The sequence below is a fragment of the Balaenoptera acutorostrata genome, chromosome X (genome assembly GCF_949987535.1).
Source record: "Balaenoptera acutorostrata chromosome X, mBalAcu1.1, whole genome shotgun sequence".
NCBI lineage: Eukaryota > Metazoa > Chordata > Mammalia > Artiodactyla > Balaenopteridae > Balaenoptera > Balaenoptera acutorostrata.
In genome coordinates this window covers 64,903,407-64,922,118 of record NC_080085.1, presented here as the reverse complement: position 1 = coordinate 64,922,118, position 18,712 = coordinate 64,903,407, and the positions used below count along the sequence as shown (strand labels likewise).

The 18,712-nt window shown below is 41.4% G+C and overlaps 1 protein-coding gene across 1 annotated transcript in view; it reads left to right on the top strand.

Annotated features, from left to right (window-relative positions):
* NEXMIF (neurite extension and migration factor) overlaps positions 1-18,712 on the top strand; it is a 144,124-nt gene that overhangs the window by 113,209 nt on the left and 12,203 nt on the right. The gene's annotated exons all lie outside the window — the stretch shown is intronic.

Genomic DNA, 18,712 nt, shown 5'->3' with positions numbered 1-18,712 from the left:
ATAGATGCTGTAGTTGCAGGCAACATTCCTTTTAAGAAACACTTGGCCCTACCAGTAGATGAGAAGATAGCAAAGGAACCTAAGAAAACCAGTATCACTAGGAAAGAACAGCACTTACCCTTGCCTTTTCCAGGACTTGTTTTTCTCATCAGTAGGTGAACCTCCAGAAGCCTGGCCCTGAGAGTTCTTACATGCTGTGGACTTGGCTACTGGAACTGGCACAAGTCCTGCAGAGCCGACTGCTGCTGTTCAGCAAATGTAGGCTTTAGAACTGCACATGCAATGGGTGTTACCTATATAGACTTTAATGAGCACAGTGTCCCAGAATGCCATCTTTATGGCTTTAGCCAGGATTGGCTTGAGCTGAGTGCTGTAGAAGATATCCCAGGAAGCCATTTCAGAGATTCTGTTGCTATGAGGGCTTTTTTGCTGCCTTGGCTATGAGTGACAGTAATGAATTGCCAGGGGCCAGAATAGAGAGATAATAGCAACAGATGACTGCTAGGCTGTTGCAGAACTCCAACTAGAATGGCAACATACCTATTCTTATATCCAGCCCCTCTTCTTTTCTAATGTATCCCCACCTTGTACCCCTATCCTTTCCCTTGTTCCCTTGGATAACCATTCTTGGCCCCATGTAGAAAATTAAAGGAATATGACAAAAATTCTCCTGATGGGATAGGGGTGCATGGTCTTGTGAATATATGGTATTGGGTAGCTGGGTGCCTTTGTGGGTTATTGGAATTTTTCCTTCCTATGTTAAATAAAACTTCTATAGCCATTGTAACAGTACTTTTGTAAAGGGTCAAACTCAGCTTAAAGTATTTTTCTCTACATATAAGTAGCTATACAAAGAGATACCCTAGTGGAGTCCACTTACTGGTGAAGGATGTCTGGGACCTGTGCCCTTTGGCAGTGATAGATGATCTCGTTGTGAAAAGATCCAGGCATTTACCAACCTGTCATTTTGAGAGTGACTGTCAAGCTCTGTCTACTACAAGCATATCTGCAAAAGGAGTGTGAGGAGGGTGGGGTGGGATCTGAAAAAGTAGTCTCACCACTTGCTAGGGGTTGCCTAGCAGCTGTGTATTTAGCAAGAGCAAGTCCAGAGTCGAGTGGGAAGTTGCACTTATCTTCATGGAATGATCAAAAGTGGATTCATTTTTCTAAGCCTTGGGCATACCGATCAGGGGGAATTTTTCCCCCCTTGGTGAAGGAAATACTAGTTGGACCAGTATCTGGAAGACCTATCCTAGAGATTGACAAGGCTAGGAGAATAGTTTGAAAGTAAAATCAAAATATAGAAGTAAATATTTGAGCCAATCTAAGAGTTGTCACACTGAGAGATACCTGCTATGCCAAATATACTTCTACCTCTCCTAGACTGTAAATGTCTTGGCAGTAGAGCTTGTGTTTCTCACTTCTGTTTTTGTCATGGCATAGTCTAACATATAAAACAGGTATTTAATAGTTGTGTAAGTAGTTAACATTTGTCCACACTATGTGACAGTCCCAGCCTTCCAACCAGCTGTTCGTACTGGTTTCCACATAGCCAAAAAGGGTAAGGAAGTAGGGTGCTCATCTGAGCCCCAGATCTATAGGTCTTCATCAATGTTGAACTGTGCTGTTCTTCACTGCTTAGAATAGAGGACAGGTACCCCTCTTGCAAGTACACATACTGGGAAAGACTTAGAACTATCTCTGAAATTAGAAAGGAAGGCCAGAGATTTTATCAGTGGTGAAACTGAGGACCCCAGCTAGCTGTAACAGCTAGCTCATCATCCCATGGGAAGACTCCAGTACAGGACCAAGATTGATTCCAAATTCCTGGGCCAGGTTAGCAGTATCACTTTTGTTTATGGGATGTTTTGTATTTGGTTATGTGTTGTCCTCAATTTACTTGGAACCATTTATAGATGATTTTTGTCTACTTACTGAAAATAGCTATCAGGAAGTGAGTAGATACAGCTGTAATTCCTTAGGGGTTCTAAATAAATATAGTAGTTAATTTGATGTTTATTTCTTTATATTCTTGTTTCCTGCTTTGGGGATTAAGATGAAGTAAAAGATAAGTAAAAGACTATAAAAGAAATCTACTGTGATCACTTGGGACTTTTTCAAAAACCTTTTAACTTGGTATCTCTGGTCATGGTATCTCTGGTCCCTGAAACCCACATCCAAAATTTCAAGTGGTGTTTTGACGAGGCATTATTAAGTAGTTGCATTTATCTTAGAACTCCCAGCTCCGCTTGTCTCCCAACTCTAGTTCAATACGCAGCATTCTGCTTCCACAATGGGAAAAGAAATACACGATGAATTTTTTTTGAGTATACATGAACATGATGTGTGTGTATGTGTAACAGAGAAAGATGTTCCCAGAACTGTTATATTGATGGTGACAACACAGAGCTCAAGAAGCCAGAGGCTGGAAGAGCAGTGCCTCCTTCCCAGATAGGTTTAGGGTTTGGCTTTTTCTCCACTCCCCGTCTTGGGATAAGCAAGGACATTTTTCTTATTTGTGACAGTATTTCCTCCAGTAAAGACAAACAAAAAGTTAGCCCTCTGAATAGTGGTTATTTTTATTTATAAGTTATATTTCACCTTACAAATAAAAATAACCACTTGGTGCCATGGGGATATTTCCAAGGATGTTTTGTGTTAGCAACTCACTGTGTGACATTGAGCAGGTAGTTTCCCCTTTATGGGACTTGGTTACCCCATTTGTAAAATAGGGATTAGGGGATTTGACTATCTTCCTAGATCCTTCTAGCCCTGTGGTTCAGTGGTTATATTTCTTGAAGTAATTTAATAATATTTTAAAAATTTAATTAGCAGGCTAGATTAGTAATAAGAAAAGAGATCCATACGGAGAAAGTTAAAAGATAATTCAGCCTACAGTCATTGAACTCAAGCATCAAATGTAACTCAGTGCTGCCTGGCAACAAAGGCATTCTGTGATTAGGACACAAACCTTGCATAAACCCATTCTCACAGAGTGCCAGGATACAGTGGCACAGTCTTTCCAAGGACTCACCATCTTGTACACATCAATGGTGTTCCAGGTTGGTCTCCCTGTAACTCATGTGCCATTATACTGCCCATATGGGTCTGGCAACAAGAAGAAAAGGACTCTTTTGGGAAAGAAATGCTTCATTTTCTTGACCTGACAGTGATTGGGCTTCTCTGCCACTTGTTCCTTGAACTTGAGAGAGAAAGCAGGCAGAAGTCCTGAAAATATAATTATTTTGCAAAAGCAAAGGGACTCTGAGACGTGCCAGTGTTTTAAGGAGATGCTTTTGATGGTCACTCTGGTAGTATGGAAGATTTTCAAATCTGGACAGGGAGATCAGTTAGAAGGATACTGTAGTAGTTAAGATGGTAAGTGATCTAAGGCTAGAAGGAGTGGGAGTGAAGAAGAGGGGATAACCTCTCAAATAAGGGTTTATACAAAATACAGATATAATTAGAACATGGGAAAATTGAGGCTTTCAGACTTTGGCAAGTGTGTATCCCCCATCCCCACCCCTGGCCTTCATGAAAGATTCTCATGTGTTCTTTAGATGGGTGAACATCTAAAGATGTTCCTTCTAGACCAGGGCTTTGCTGCACAGATTTTGCAAGTTTCTTTGGTTTGGGGGGCAGCCATATATGAAATGTTGACTCTTGGGAAGACATCTGAACAGCTGCAGACTTCTCATAGTATTACTAAGTTCCTGGTCCTTCTCATCAATAGCAGGGCTAATCTCACTGTCATATATCTCCCAAAATATTTTTTACCAAAAATGGAGGCTTTTGTATTTAAAACCCACTCAGGGAAGAAATGGCCTTAGTTATTGTCTCAATTGCTTTATTTTGCTTAGGGATTTTTAAATGTTTATGGTTATATCTCTTGGTAAAAAAATACATTCAATAATTAAAAATCTAAATATATCCAGTGTTTATTTTCTCTTTTCTCAAAGCAATATAAACAGAATATTTGGGAAATTCTCCCCTTAAGGCTCAGAGTGGTGACCCTGGGGATTCAGAGACCAACAAAAACAAATCCAAAACAATTAAGAAAATGGCAATAGGAACATACATATCAATAATTACCTTAAATGTAAATGGACTAAATCTCCAACCAAAAGACATAGACTGGTTGAATGGATAAAAAACCGAGACCTGGATATATGCTGTCTACAAGAGACCCGCTTCAGACCTACGGACACATACAGGCTGAAACTGAGGGGATGGAAAAAGATATTCCATTCGAATAAAAATCAAAAGAAAGGTGGAGTAGCAATACTTATATCAGACAAAATAGATGTTAAAGACTGTTACAAGAGACAAGGAAGGACACTACATAATGATCAAGGGATCAATCCAACAAGAAGATATAACAATTGTAAATATATATGCACCCAACATAGGAGCACCTCAATACATAAGGCAAATGCTAACAGCCATAAAAGGGGAAATCGACAGTAACACAATAATAGTGGGGGACTTTAACACCCCACTTTCACCAATGGACAGATCATCCAAAATGAAAATAAATAAGGAAACACAAGGTTTAAAGGACACATTAGACCAGATAGACTTAATTGATATTTATAGGACATTCCATCCGAACACAACAGAATACACCTTCTTCTCAAGTGCTCATGGAACATTCTCCAGGATAGATCATATTTTGGGTCACAAATCAAGCCTTGGTAAATTTAAGAAAATTGAAATCGTATCAAGTATCTTTTCCGAAAGGAGTACTTCCCAGAACTTCTGCTGCCAGTGTCCTTGTCCCCACAGTGAGCCACAGCCACCCCCCGCCTCTGCAGGAGACCCTCCAACACTAGCAGCCCATGAAACAAACCTGCAAGTACTGCACCGAGCAGAACATCCCCTTCCCCAAATATGAGGTGCAGGAGGAGGATGATAACCTCAAGGAGTGCTACCTGCTAGAGAACTCCCAGGAATCCGATGCCCCCATTGTGATTTTCTTCCCACTCATCAATGATACCTTCCAAAAGTACAAGGCCCCAGGTGTGAAGCAAAGCCCCGAGGAGCTGGAACAGGGCCAGATTGACATCTGTGGTCCCAAAACTCCCTGCGCCACCAAGGAGCTGACGTACACGGAGGCCGCCTTCGACAAGCTGGTGAAGCTCTCCGAATATAACATCCTGAATAACAAGGACAAGCTCCTTCAGGCCTTGCGACTGGCAGTAGAGAAGAAGAAACGCCTGAAGAGCCAGTGTCCCCCTAAAGTCCCAGGACACCCCTAAAGAGTCCCCCTAAAGTCCCAGGACAATCCTGTGTCTGCTTCTAGCATCAGAGGCACAGAACCCAGGGCTGACCAGCCCTCACAGCCAGCTCTGCTCTCTAGCAAGGGCTGCAGGCAGGCTGGCCTGGGCTTTCTATCAAAAAATTAAAATTAAAAAAAAAAGTTGAGGGAGAAAGAGAAACAGACAAAGGAAAATAACAAGGGGATGTATTTGGGGCTTTATACCCACTGGAATTTTTTTAAAACATCTTTATTGGAGTATAATTGCTTTACACTGTTGTGTTAGTTGCTGCTGTATAACAGTGAATCAGCTATACATATATATATATCCCCATATCCCCTCCCTCTTGCACCTCCCTCCCACCCTCCCTGTCCCCCCTCTAGGTGGTCACAAAGCACCGAGCTGATCTCCCTGTGCTATGCGGCTGCTTCCCACTAGCTAGCTATTTTACGTTTGGTAGTGTATATATGTCCATGCCACTCTCTCACTTCATCCCAGCTTCCCATTCCCCCTCCCCACCTCAAGTCCATTCTCTACGTCTGTGTCTTTATTCCTGTCCTGCCCCTAGGTACATCAGAACCTTTTTTTTTTTTAGATTCCACACATATGTGTTAGCATAAACGTATATTTTGTTTTTCTCTTTCTGACTTACTTCACTCTGTATGACAGACTCTAGGTTCATCCACCTCACTACAAATAGTTCAATTTCATTTCTTTTTATGGCTGAGTAATATTCCATTGTGTATATGTGCCACATCTTCTTTATCCATTTGTCTGTTGATGGACATTTAGGTTGCTTCCGTGTCCTAGCTATTGTACATAGTGCTGCAATGAACATTGTGGTACATATCTCTTTGAATTATGGTTTTCTCAGGGTATATGCCCAGTAGTATACCCACTGGAATTTTTTTTAAACCTTCCCTGCAGGGAAGGGGATCCAATAGCCACAGGCTCCCACACATGCCTGAAGTGTAGAGAATAATAGCATGGCCCAATTTTATTTACATAAGAGGCTGGTTCCCCAGAAACCTCGGACTCAGAGCTGGAACTTAAAGCCCTCCCCTCACTACTCCTCTCTGCTCGGGAAATGCACAAGAGGACCTGAGAAGCATTCTGGGTTCTCTGGAAAAATGTTTTTTCATTTTTTTAATTTCTGAAGGTGGTCTTTATTTTTTTTAATTTTTTTAACATCTTTATTGGAGTATAATTACTTTACAATGGTGTGTTAGTTTCTGCTTTATAACAAGGTGAATCAGCTGTACATATACGTATATCCCCACATCCCCTCCCTCTTGCATCTCCCTCCCACCGTCCCTATCCCACCCCTCTAGGTGGTCACAAACCACCAAGCTGATCTCCCTGTGCTATGTGGCTGCTTCCCACTAGCTATCTGTTTTACATTTGGCATTTGGTAATGTATATATGTCCATGCCACTCTCTCACTTCGTCCCAGCTTCCCCTTCCCCCTCCCCGTGTCCTCAAGTCCATTCTCTATGTCTGCATCTTTATTCCTGTCCTGCCCCTAGGTTCTTTGTAACCTTTTTTTTTTTTTTTTAGATTCCATGTATATGTGTTAGCATACGGTGTTTTTCTCTTTCTGACTTACTTCAAATGCTTTTTTAAATTTAAGGCAATTGTATTCTTGTGGTTTTTATAGGCAATTGTATTTTGTGATTTTTATTTTTATGAATCAGCTTATTAATAGGAAGCATAATGCTTGAAGATCTAGATGGAGCACTAGAGACATCCTGGTCTCTTCAACAACAAACACAAACAGGTGATGGGGTTTCAGCAGCCCCTCTGCAGCCACTCAAAGGCCCAGGACAAGTGATTCCTTTGATCCCCACTGGGCAGCCTCGACTGAGCATCCAGCTCCGGCGAAATGCCAGGCAAAGCCCAAGTCTGCAGCTCCGGTTCACCGAACAAGGATCTGGGATGCAGCTCTGGGACGTCTGGGCAGGTACATCGGGCATCAGGTGAGTGATGCTGCCTGGTGCTGCCACTCCACGGGGCCACCGCTCACTGACCACCCTGCTCCAGGAGCACTTCTCCAACCTCTTACCACCTCCTCTCTGGTTTCCAGATGGTATTACTTATTTCTAAGCAGCATTTCTCTTATTTATTATGTAAACACCATGGCCAGAACATCCCAACTCTTGAAGAGTCACCCTGAGATAACACAACTGGAAAGGATTAACCCAGAAACGACTAGGTTAACCCTGAGGAAAATGCTCATCTTTGGAGATGGTTTCCTGATGAATCTCTGGGAAAGCCCTGGGACACAGGAGTTCAAAGTATCCACATCTCCCATCAGGCTGGGAACTTAACTAAAGAAATGTGTAGGACTTCCCTGGTGGCGCAGTGGTTAAGAATCCGCCTGCCATTGCAGGGGACACGGGTTTGAGCCCTGGTCTGGGAAGATCCCACATGCCGCAGAGCAACTAAGCCTGTGCGCCACAACTACTGAGCCTGTGCTCTGGAGCCCGCAAGCCACAACTACTGAGCCCGCATGCCACAACTACTGAAGCCCATGTGCCTAGAGCCCGTGCTCCACAACAAGAGAAGCCACCGCAATGAGAAGCCCATGCACCGCAACGAAGAGTAGCCCCCAGCTCTCCACAACTAGACAAAGCCCTTGCACAGCAACGAAGACCCAATGCAACCAAAAATAAATAAATAAATTTATTTTTAAAAAAAAAAGAAAGAAATGTGTAACCTGAGCCATTGAGATGTCTGTGCTGATGGAAGATGTGACCAGAAAGGCATGTGGTCTACATGAAGCCCAGCAAACCTGAAAGACATGGCCCTCTCTCTGGGCCACCATGCTCCCTAAGCAGGCCTTTGGATGTTAGGAGATGTGTGGTGACAGGTGTCAAAAGTTTACGAAAATTGTCCTCTGATTTACATCCTTGCTACCCAAAGTGTAGTGGGGAACTAGTTAGAAATGCAGAATCTCAGGCCCCACCCCAGCCATACTGAATTCAGAATCTGCATTTTAAGGAGATTTTCACCTCTCCACTGCCTTCAGGTGACACTTATGCATATTAAAGTCTGAGAGGAGAGGGTTTATGCCATACTCACTCATAAGCTGGAAAGCATGAATCCATCACTTCCCCTGAGCCACTGATAAACTGGGCTCCTGGACCTGCAAAGCTGGTCCCCACCCAGAGAATGCTGACTTGGGACCCCACCCTGCTCCAACACCAGAGTAGCCAGCTGCCTCCACTTTGCCATCTTTTCTTTCCATCTGCGAGAAACAGGTTCTCCTTAAAATGATCAGAGTGAGCCACTGGGCAAGACCTGGATGTTTATTGTAAGGTGAAGGCAGCCCTGCCTTGGATTCATCAAAGTATGTAAAATGAGGTTTATAAAATCATTGTATTATTTGAGCACAGAATAAACTGGCCATGTGGGTAAAAAAAAAAAAAGTATCTTTTCTGACCACTACACTATGAGACTAGATATCAATTACAGGGGAAAATCTGTAAAAAATACAAACACATGGAGGCTAAACAATATGCTACTAAATAACCAAGAGATCACTGAAGAAATCAAAGAGGAACTCGAAAAATACCTAGAAACAAATGACAATGAAAACACGATGACCCAAAAGTTATGGGATGCAGCAAAAGCAGTTCTAAGAGGGAAGTTTATAGCAATACAATCCTACCTCAAGAAACAAGAAAAATCTCAAATAAACAATCTAACCTTATACCTAAAGGAAATAGAGAAAGAAGAACAAACAAAACCCAAAGTTAGTAGAAGGAAAGACGTCATAAAGATCAGAACAGAAATAAATGAAATAGAAACAAAGAAAGCGATAACAAAGAGCAATAAAACTAAAAGCTGGTTCTTTAGAAGATAAACAAAATTGATAAACCTTTAGCCAGAGTCATCAAGAAAAAAAGGGAGAGGACTCAAATCAATAAAATTAGAAATGAAAAAGAAGTTTCAACTGACACCACAGAAATACAAAGGATCATAAGAGGCTCTTACAGGCAACTATATGCCAATAAAATGGACAACCTAGAAGAAATGGACAGCTTCTTAGAAAGCTACAACCTTCCAGGACTCAACCAGGAAGAAATAGAAAATATGAACAGACCAGTCACAAGTACTGAAATTGAAACCGTGATTAAAAATCTTCCAACAAACAAAAGTCCAGGACCAGATGCCTTCACAGGCGAATTCTATCAAACATTTAGAGAAAAGTTAACACCTACCCTTCTGAAACTCTTCCAAAAATTTGCAGAGGAGGGAGTACTCCCAAGCTCATTCTACGAGGGCACATTAACCTGGTACCAAAACCAGATATCACAAAAAAAAAAAAATTACAGGCCAGTATCACTGACGAACACAGAAGCAAAAATCGTCAACCAAATACTAGCAAACAGAATCCAACAGCACATTAAAAGGATCATACACGATGATCAAGTGGGATTTATCCCAGGGATGCAAGGATTTTTCAATATTCGCAAATCAATCAGTGTGATACACCACATCAACAAATTGAAGAATAAAAACCATATGATCATCTCAATAGATGCAGAAAAACACCCATTTATGATAAAATCTCTCCAGAAAGTGGGCATAGAGGGAACCTACCTCAACATAATAAAGGCCATATATGACAAACCCACCGAAATATTATTCTCAGTGTTGAAAAACTGAAAGCATTTCCTCTAAGATCAGTAACAAGAGAAAGATGTCCACGTTCACCACTATTATTCAACATAGTTTTGGAAGTCCTAGCCATGGCAGAGAAGAAAAAGAAATAAAAGGAATCCAAATTGGAAAAGAAGTAAAACTGTCACTGTTTGCAGATGACATGATACTATACATAGAAAATCCTAAAGATGCTACCAGAAAACTATTAGCGCTCATCAAAGAATTAGGTAAAGACTGGTGGGGAGGCTGGCTATTCCCAACTTGAGCCCATGAATGCCTCTGCTTGTTTCTGTCCACCCCTAATTCAGGTCTTATTGTATACGAGGTTTTCTGGCATTTGTATAGTGCTTTAACATAGACAGTGCATTTTCACATACTTTCTCATTGATTTTTGATCCTATGCACTTGCTCTTTTTGGAAATTCCTTTAGGGTGATATCACAAAGGATCGTACAGATAAGAATAGTGAGGGAGGGAAAAGTAAGAGGAAGGGAGAGCCAAATGTTGAAGCACTGAGCTATGCCAAAATGCAGGCACTATAGCTGCTGCCCAGGAACCTAATAGCAAAGAGGACCCCTCCCTTAAACTGATGGCTGCCAAAAATTAAGGCAGATGGAACATACAGAGCCCTGTCACCAGCAGCAGCACCCTATTTGCTGCCTCTGCCAGGATTGGGGTAGGAATGTACAAAAATCAGACAAATACAGGAAGGGACATGAGAAGGAAGAGAGTAAAGAGTTCCCTCAGGTGTACATTATAGGATCACCTCAGTATCACACAAAACTTAAATCAGAACTCTTAATATATGTGATTTTTTCCTTGTACATGGAATTTCATTTTTTAAATTAAAAAACAAGAATTAAATGAATTATAGATTGCTCAAAGTTAGAAAGACCCTTAGATATAATTTACTTCAATTCCCTTATTGTATAGCTGATAAAACTGAGGACCAGAGAGGGGAAGGAGCTTATCTGAGGACACCCAGCTCGTTAGTGGTTGTACTCCATCCATTATATGATATCACTTCTTATATGAGTTTTTCGTGCATATCTTTTTTTTTAACATCTTTATTGGAGTATAATTGCTTTACAATGGTGTGTTAGTTTCTGCTGTATAACAAAGTGAATCAGCTATACATATACATATATCCCCATGTCCCCTCCCTCTTGCATCTCCCTGCCACCCTCCCTATCCCACCCCTCTAAGTGGACACAAAGCACCAAGCTGATCTCCCTGTGCTGTGCAGCTGCTTCCCACTAGCTATCTATTTTACATTTGGTAGTGTATATATCTCCATGCCACTCTCTCACTTCGTCCCAGCTTACCCTTTCCCCTCCCCGTGTCCTCAAGACCATTCTCTACGTCTGCGTCTTTATTCCTGTCCTACCCCTAGGTTCTTCAGAAACACTTTTTTTCTTAGATTCCATATATATGTGTTAGCATACGGTATTTGTTTTTCTCTTTCTGATTTACTTCACTCTGTATGACAGTCTCTAGGTCCATCCACCTCACTACAAATAACTCAATTTCGTTTCTTTTCTTTTTTTTTTAATTTATTTATTTAGTTTTGGCTGTGTTGGGTCTTCGTTTCTGTGCGAGGGCTTTCTCTAGTTGCGGCAAGTGGGGGCCACTCTTCCTTGCGGTGCGCGGGCCTCTCACTGTCGCGGCCTCTCTTGTTGCGGAGCACAGGCTCCAGACGCGCAGGCTCAGTAGTTGTGGCTCACGGGCCCAGTTGCTCCGCGGCATGTGGAATCTTCCCAGACCAGAGCTCGAACCCGTGTCCCCTGCATTGGCAGGCAGATTCTCAGCCACTGTGCCACCAGGGAAACCCAATTTCGTTTCTTTTTATGGTTGAGTAATATTCCATTCCATATGTGCCACACCTTCTTTATCCATTCATCTGTTGATGGACACTTAGGTTCCTTCCATATCCTGGCTATTGTAAATAGAGCCGTGCATATCTTTTGAATTTTGGAATCTTTATCATGAGAGATGACATAGATTCATACCATACTTTTGAGATATATAGAATTTTTTTAGCGTTTTACTGTGATCATCTTTTTTTGATGTCTCTCTCATCCTTAATATTTTTAAACTTATAGGGCTCCTCTTTTAAGCATGTTTTCTGTACTTAAAGGCATCATACCTCCATATTTCTAACCTAGTATCGTGAAATCCTGGTAGATATTAGAAAATTGAATTAACCAGGCAGCATTATGGGTAAGTATGTGCTCTCTGTACTAATGCTGATTCTGTCATCCATCAACTGACTGGAGCTGAACTGGGAAGAATTAGACTAGATAGATCTTGGCTAGGCTAACCTGGAAACCTTCTGTGGACCTGTTTGCTACAACAGTCCTATCTCATTGATCCATTTCAGTCCCTAACCAAACCTGTAGACCTATAACAGCTTGCTGGTCAGTTACCTCCTTTCCAGTATGACAGCTAAGACCTTTGTCAGCTTCATTATCCATGTTGGACCTCACAACTGGCTTATTACTCACCTTGCTTTATTCTCGTGAACATCCTGGCACTGTATTTCTAAGGCTACTCTAACCTGGAATCCAACCACCCCTAATGCTCCTTTTACAACCATCTATTAACTCCTTGACCTCTCTCTTCTCTCTATATGCCAACTCCTGCTCCCTTGCCTGCCACATCTAAATCATTTTCCAAATCTATACAGCACACCTCTGCAGTTCTACTCAAATTTAACATCTTCTTTCCATTTTTATTTCCTCCTCCCTAATTCTAATCTTCTTGACTACTCACACCTGAACATCGCATCTCCTAACCTATTTTCTTAACTCTGATTCTCCCACCCTCACTGGTCCTAATGTTCTAATCACAGCATTCCTCTGCTCAAAACCCTCAGTGTCTTCCTGAGTTAGGATTTGGGTGGCCTCCAGAGTATAGTTCTTACCTTTTCAATCATATCTTCTTATATGTACCTGATACAGTAAGTCCCCTACATACAAACCTTCAAGTTGTGAACTTTCAAAGATGCGAACATGCGTTTGCATGTCCAATCATGTAAGTTAGTTCACGTGTCTGGCGTACATTGTTACGTGCGTGCATCCTCTACAAGTGGTCGTGCTTTTGTGTACTTTACAGTACTGTATAGAGTACAGTAGTGCAGTATCTATATTTCAGCCCAGGTTGTCCAGAAGCAAGCATAAAAGCAGAGGTGATGTAGCTGGTACTGCTAAGAAGCTCCAAGTGATAATAATGGAAACAAAAGTGAAAGTAACTGAGAGAGTGGAGCGAGGTGAAAAGATGGTAGACATCGCTCATTCTTATAACATGAATCATTCAACCATCGGCACGATTCTAAAGAACAAGGACAAGATCATGGAACATGTGAAGTCTGCTGTGCCGATCATGTTGACAATAATGTTGAAACATGGAAAAGTGATGGAGGAGAAGGAGAAACTTCTCAGTATGTGGATGCAGGATCAGTATCAGCATCGAGTCCTGCTCAGCTTAATGCTGATTCGAGAGAACGCTAAAAACCTTTATGAAGACTTTAAGAAGAAACACGGAGAAAAATCAGAGGGTGCATATTTTAATGCCAGCCGTGGCTGATTTCATTGGTTCAAAGCTAGAGCCAACATTCACAATGTAAAAGTGGTGAGGCAGTGAGTGCAGATACGGTAGCTGCCTGGCAATTTCCTGAAATGCTACTAGAAATTACTGATGAAGGCACGTATTTACCCAAGCATGTTTTTAATATGGATGAGACAGGACTGTCCTGGAAGAGGATGCCAGACCAAAGTTACATCAGTAAGGAGGAAAAGTTGGTGCCAGGCTATAAAGCAGCAAAGGATAGGCTAACTCTGTTATTTGGTGGCAATGCTTCCAGCGATATGAAGCTGAAGCCTCTCTTAGTTTATCATTCAGAGAACCCAAGAGCCCTTTAAAACATAGCCAAGGGCTCTCTTCCTGTTGTGTGGAAGAGTAACCCCAAAGCCTGGGTTACACAGGCCATTTTCCAGGACTGGTTTTTCCACCACTTTATCCTGGAGGTAGAGAAATATTGCTTGGAGAAGGACATCCCATTCAACATTCTTTTGCTGCTTGACAGTGCTCCGGGCCAACCCCCATTCATGGACAACTTTCATCCCAATGTCAAAGTAGTGCATCTGCCACCGAATACTATGTCGTTCATCCAACCTATGGACCAAGGAGTTATAGCGACTTTCAAGAAATATTATTTATGTCACACTTTTTGTTAGGCAGTAAAGGCAAGTGATGAATCAGGATCAACCTTGTGACAATTTTGGAAGGACTATAACATCTACAAGGCCATAAAAAACGTTGACTTTGTTTGGTGTGAGGTTACGCCAGTCACCATGAATGGGGTTTGGAAGAACTTTTGCCCGCAATTTGTTCACGATTTTCTTGGATTTGAGAAGGTGGATGAGGAGTCCAAAGAGGTCTTCAGCAACTTAATGACCCTCAGTGAGAAGCTGGAGATAGATCTGCAAGAGGACGACTTCATCGAACTCCTTGCTGTGCAACACGAGGAGCTTACTAATGAAAACCTGATGGAAACGGAGGCCCAGAGAAAGGACTAAGAGAGACGAGAGGAAGAAGTGACTGAAGAACTGAAGAGATTCACGATGCAGGAATTGGCAAGGGGATTTTCTTTATTTGAGGAGGTACTGTTAATTTTTGAGGCACAGGATCCGAACATAGAATGGTACACTAAGGTTGCAGCAGCCGTTCACAGTGCAATCCAGTGCTACCGTGTCATCTATGACAAGAAAAAAGAGCTACTACCTAGACATCACTGGATCGTTTTTTCAAGAGGGTAGGTAGAATTGAATCCAGCAAGGAACCAGAACCTGTGCCATCAATGTCAGGCGTGAGTGAAATTGCAGCTTGCCCTCCATCTCCTATTGCTGACAATCCTTCAGCTCTACCATCTCCCACCTCCTCTCCCTCCTCCAGTCAGTAACTCTTCTTGCCTGTTTACTCGATGCCAGCCCCTGTATGCCAGCTGTTGTACAGTACTATTGTACTTTTCAAAGTACTGCACTGTAAGATTAAAAATGTTTTCTTTACTTTTGTGTTTGTTTGTTTTTTTATGTATTATTTGTGTGAAAAGTATTATAACCTATTACAGTACAGTACTATATAGCCGATTGTGTTAGTTGGGTACCTAGGCTAACTTTGTTGGACTTACGAACAAATTGGACTTAACAGACATGCTCTCAGAACAGAACTCGTTTGAACATAGGGGACTTACTGTATTTTAGCCAACCACTACTGTTCCCCAAATTCTCCGCCATCTTTTCCTACCATTCAACATCATCTTCTAGTCAACTTTTACAGAGTATATACCATGTTCTAAGCACTGTTTGGGCTAAGCCCTGTGGAGGTGAGGGGTGCTTAGTCTTTTGAGGGTATCAGATATAAAGAAGTAATGTTTATATAAGGTGATAAACACAGAGGAGAGCAAAGTTCTTTGGGAACCAGAGAAGGGAAGAGACAAATTTTGTTTGGGGTGGGAAGAATCAAGGAAAATGTCAGGGAGATTTTGAGTAGGGAATAGGAGAGGGAGATGAAAGAGAAGCTGGAAGGGGGAAGAAGGGAAGGAATAGGGGAAGGGGAAAGAGTGGGGAGAGGCATTCCAGGCAGAGAGAATATCAAGAGCAAGACTCCTGGAAGCAAAAAATGGTCTAGCATATTAATGAAACAGAGAGAGTTAGAATATTAGGGAGTATAGAGGGGAGGTGAAGAGAATGAAAGGAGAATACAACTTGAGAAGTTGAGTATTGATTGAAAAGGGTGTTATATGCAAGGAGAGTTGTCAAGCCTATGATTCTGTAGCAGTTGTTTAGATAGACTGGAGTAGGGAGAGACTCATGGCATCTCATAAAGTTCCTTCAGCCTGGAATGCCTTTCTCTCCTCTATACTTTTCCATCCTCACCTCCTGAAAGACCATCCTTCAAGGTCCATCTCAAATGCTGCTGCTATTAGTGAAGCCTTCACTGATTTCCCTCCTCTCTAGAAGTGGAATAATTTCTCTCCATTTTGAACTCCTGTAGAAACCTTTTGCCTCTCTTTCAGTATATTATATATTTATTAGAATTTGTCTATGGCTTGTTTTCCCCCATAGACTCTGAGCACCTTGAGAACATGGATCTAGTCTCAGTCACCTGTCTTTTCCACTACAGTTTCTGGTACACCACCACGACCACAGGTAGTACATAGTCAATTTGTTGAATTGATTTAAACTGGTATTCCAGAGATCAGCACTACTCCAGTCCCAAAGGCTATGTTATCCCAGGTCCATAGGCAGAAATATGATATACTTTCTTTCCTTGTTTTTTTTTTTCAGCTGGGAAAGGCCAAGGACAGCCTCCAACACAAATGCTCGTGTGGGTCATCTAGACTGGGAGTATAGAGGGGAGGTGAAGAGAAGACCTGAGCCTTAAAGGCCTTTGGGCAAGATCATGGCAGCCTACTGGGACAGGATCTATGCGCCCTCTTCAGGCCCAACTGAGGGGAAGGCCAAGTAGGAGTGGTTGCTTTTCCACTTTAAATGAGCATTTTCTTGCTTCAAAATACCTGTCTCCATGCTAATGTTAGATCAGTGCCGTTACACACTGTATGATTTACCATGATCAGCAAAGCAACTTATTGTACATTATTCCAAAAGTGTTAATCAATTTTAGCTCAAAATAGATTTTAATAACCCCACAAAATTTGCTATCTTAAAATGCTGATCAGTTGGGAAGAGCTAAAGCAAGCCCAGAGCTGTTTGTATTGTAGCTATAAAAAATTATAATCCCTCTCACGAATCATCTTTTATAAGCAGCCAAGGTATAAATAAATAAAAATGTAGGAAAATACATACCTTTAAGTTGTGTCATTTAGAGCTGAGATTTGAAAAGTCATAGGAAAGGACTGAAGGATTGTCTGCTCAGGATTTAGCCTTCTAATTCCGTAGAAAAAAAAGCCCAAATAATTGATAATCATTAAGTTATTATCTAATATAATACCTCTGTTAGTATCTAAGTTAGTATCTATGATATTCAGTTTGCCCTTTTGAAAAAAATAAGGGAGTTCCCTGGTGGTCTAGTGATCCCTGGTCAGAAATCCAGCCACACCGTGCGGCCCAGAAAAAGAAAAAGAAAAAAAAGAACCTAGTAGAACCAACCTTACAAGGTGATTGTTAGTACAAAATGAGATAACTTCTGTAACTGTATCCAGCCCAGCACCTAGTGCTCCCTTCCTCTCCCCTTCCCAACTTATCAAGCTCCCGTACCCCTCTCCACCTCTTCTTTATCTTTTGCCAACGCATATTTCTTCTATTCTCAACCCTTTAAGATTCCATTTACTGCAGAGCCATAAATCCTGGGTGCTTGGACAGATTTTTCTGAGAGGAAATATATGTTCTTAGGGAAATAACATCACACAGTAGAGTTACAGTGGCACTAATATGTCCCATGACACAGTATTCTTGTCATGTCTGACAAGACTGGATAATTCTTAATACTTAAGTGCATTGCTCCTGCATATATTTTATGGTACATTAATTTTTGCTAATAATCAATACTTGCCTGAGGCAGCTGTTCTTTATTTCATTACCTGAAAGGGGGTATAAGTATAGATCAGTAACTTGTGGAAACATATCTCTACAGCCTTGTTTTGGCCAGGGTTTGGAAGTGGTAAGAGTAGAGAAAGCATTTGTGTTCTAAGAAAAAAACACCTGGTTTCTTGGTCTGGAGACTTGGGTTCCTTTGTTAGATCTGCCATTATGTTATTTTGTGACTTTATTTTATTTTTTGTTTCTCTGTGCCTTGGTCTTCCTGGTGATTAAAAACGGACTTCCTTGTAGTTAGCCTTAGGCATAAGGGACAAGAAGCCACTAAATTATTGAAATCTACAAATAATTTGCCCCTTATCAAGTCCCTGCCAAGATACAATTAGTGGAGGGGTTAAAGAAGAGTAAAATGATACCTGAAGTTCTACTGAGTTCCTTTTTTAAAAAAGATACACAGAGTAATCCATGATGACAGTGTGATTCCATCTGCCCATAGGGTCCTCTCTGAAGCAGAGGCTCAACCATCTGATCTGTTCATTCGATTCCACCACAAATGAGCCCTCCTTGCCAAAGGATGGTGACTTTGACATTGTTAGCCAAGCATCTCTACCTTTTAGAAATCTCCAGCCCTTCTTTCTGTGTAAATACAACAAGTAAGCATCTCTTTCTCTTTTTCCTGACACCTGTGGTTTTATTGGCTACTCTCAAGTCAGGTCTTGTATAAAATGAGAAGAAAGTTGGGCAATTATGATATATAAATATTAGGGGAACCCAGGATCATCTAACTTTTAAAAAACTGAGTGATTGCTTAATACAGACTTCTTATTTTACAGATAAGGAAATAGGCCCAGATAGGCTTTAGGGTATAAAGATTGAATCATTTAAAACTGTCTTATTCCCGCAATGCTGGACCTACCTTTTATAGTATTTGCATGTTTTAGAGTAAGTGAATATACAGTTGAGAGTCTTACAATAGCTGCTTGGCCATCAGTAAAGTAGTCTATGCTTTTTAATAAAGGGATGGATTCTTGGCTGAGGAAAAGGTCTAGAGAAAGGGGGTTTGGAATAAATAGAGATCTATAGATGCTGTAGTGGCACATGGTAGAGACCTCCACCTTGAGTGGCTGTGCCTCATATCATTTTGCATATACCTACCCTCCAGGTAGGTGGGCAAGACATGAGGGGCTATAGATATGTGTTCTATACACTAAAAATACCAGATAATGCTGGG